This window comes from Ruditapes philippinarum, unplaced genomic scaffold (assembly GCF_026571515.1).
Source record: "Ruditapes philippinarum isolate M1 unplaced genomic scaffold, ASM2657151v2 ctg6132_1_1_1_1, whole genome shotgun sequence".
Lineage (NCBI taxonomy): Eukaryota > Metazoa > Mollusca > Bivalvia > Venerida > Veneridae > Ruditapes > Ruditapes philippinarum.
The window spans coordinates 81,752-83,254 of record NW_026856819.1 but is presented as its reverse complement, the minus strand read 5'-3'; the positions used below and the strand labels follow the sequence as shown (position 1 = coordinate 83,254).

The window sequence follows — 1,503 nt, the reverse complement described above, 5'->3', positions numbered from 1 at the left end:
CTTAAATTAGTTTACTACTCGCAAGTACTAAAAATCTGTAATTGATGATGTTTTCAATATTTGGTAGGAATATGCCTTCCCAGCAGGCACATCAACGTTGTTTCAACGTTGAATTGTGGTCAGATTTCAACGTTGAAATAAGGTTGGATTTATATTCGGATTTGAAAGTTGAAACAACATTGAAATTTCAACGTTGATACAACGTTGCAGTGTACAACGTTGAAGTTTCAATGTCATTTCAACGTTGAAAACCCACCATACTTTAATTTTTGGATATAAAACAAAGTTACCAAGTTTAACAAAATATCAAGACAATATTAAATACTTCAGATATTTTATTTAAAAAATACAGTTCAAGTGCAGCTTAAATTCACTTAAATAGTTTTAACAATTAAGCTACAATCTGTTCCAATCTTTTCTTCTAGATCTTTCTGGGTATGTCAGGTGTTTGAGTACTTCTTTGGCTGTCTCTTACTGCTTCTGCAAATAAAAATAAGAAGTTGTTGACTTGGTCAATCTCAAATTATACATATAATTACTCAACTTAGTGATTTGTTTTTATCTTAAAATGCTTTTCTCTAAGATTTACATCATAAAACAGCAAAGAAATTGAAACATAGCTAAGTTTCATATTGACAGCAAATACTGTATTATAAGACAACAAAATATTTTTAAAAAGAAGCTATTTAAAAGTCTCACCTATGATTGGTAAGAAAAACTGCTCCCCGTCAGTTCCCTGCAGCATATTCACAAGAAATTAACATTCTAGGCTCTAGCTTAGACCATTTTATGCAGCATCCTGAAATCAACAAAGTTTAACATGTAAATTTTTTATAAATAATGTTACAGGAATATTCAGAAAATAATATATTTTAAGACAAGATAAATATCCAGTAGTTGAAAAATTTATACTTTGTATTGTAAATTAATTCAAATATATAATTAATTAATTAATAAGAATTTATTTCAATTTAACAAACCTGACAGTCCTTTTCATGTTGAGTGTATGGTATACAGACTACAGCTGAAATACTCTAAATTTCAGCAAGGACCAGGATCTAGAATATAAAATAATATATAATAAAATAGAAATATATTTATTATTCCCTATAAATTTATGACTTTTCATCTTTAAAGTTTAACACTCAACTTTGTTATTTAACTTAATAATAATGTTTTTTTTTTCAAACTAATTAACACTCTGTATTGTACTATCACTAAAATATAAACATAGACATATTTATATATATTGTCTTGGGACGTAAATTATGTGGGCCGAACTACTTAATAGGTTTCAATTTTATAATTGATTAAATTATAATTAGGATATAGTACAGACAAATGTTTAATAATATGAAAAATAAATTAAAGAAAGACAAAATTTGTAAAATCATAAATTGCCAAGGACATCATGCTTACAAGGCCTACCGAACCCAAATCATTCAATTAGGTCGCGAAAACGTGTCAAATCAACTCAGTCATGTGTTTTCATCTCTCATTTAT

General features: G+C 27.4%; 1 long non-coding RNA gene across 1 annotated transcript; it reads right to left on the bottom strand.

Moving 5' to 3' along the window:
* Positions 1 to 317: 317 nt before the first annotated feature.
* LOC132747795 (uncharacterized) lies at positions 318 to 803 on the bottom strand. The gene is made up of 2 exons (XR_009628163.1): positions 700 to 803; positions 318 to 480 (listed from the first exon to the last, which is right to left on the bottom strand). It is a non-coding gene; the product is annotated as an uncharacterized LOC132747795 (long non-coding RNA).
* Between the last annotated feature and the right edge of the window lie 700 nt (positions 804 to 1,503).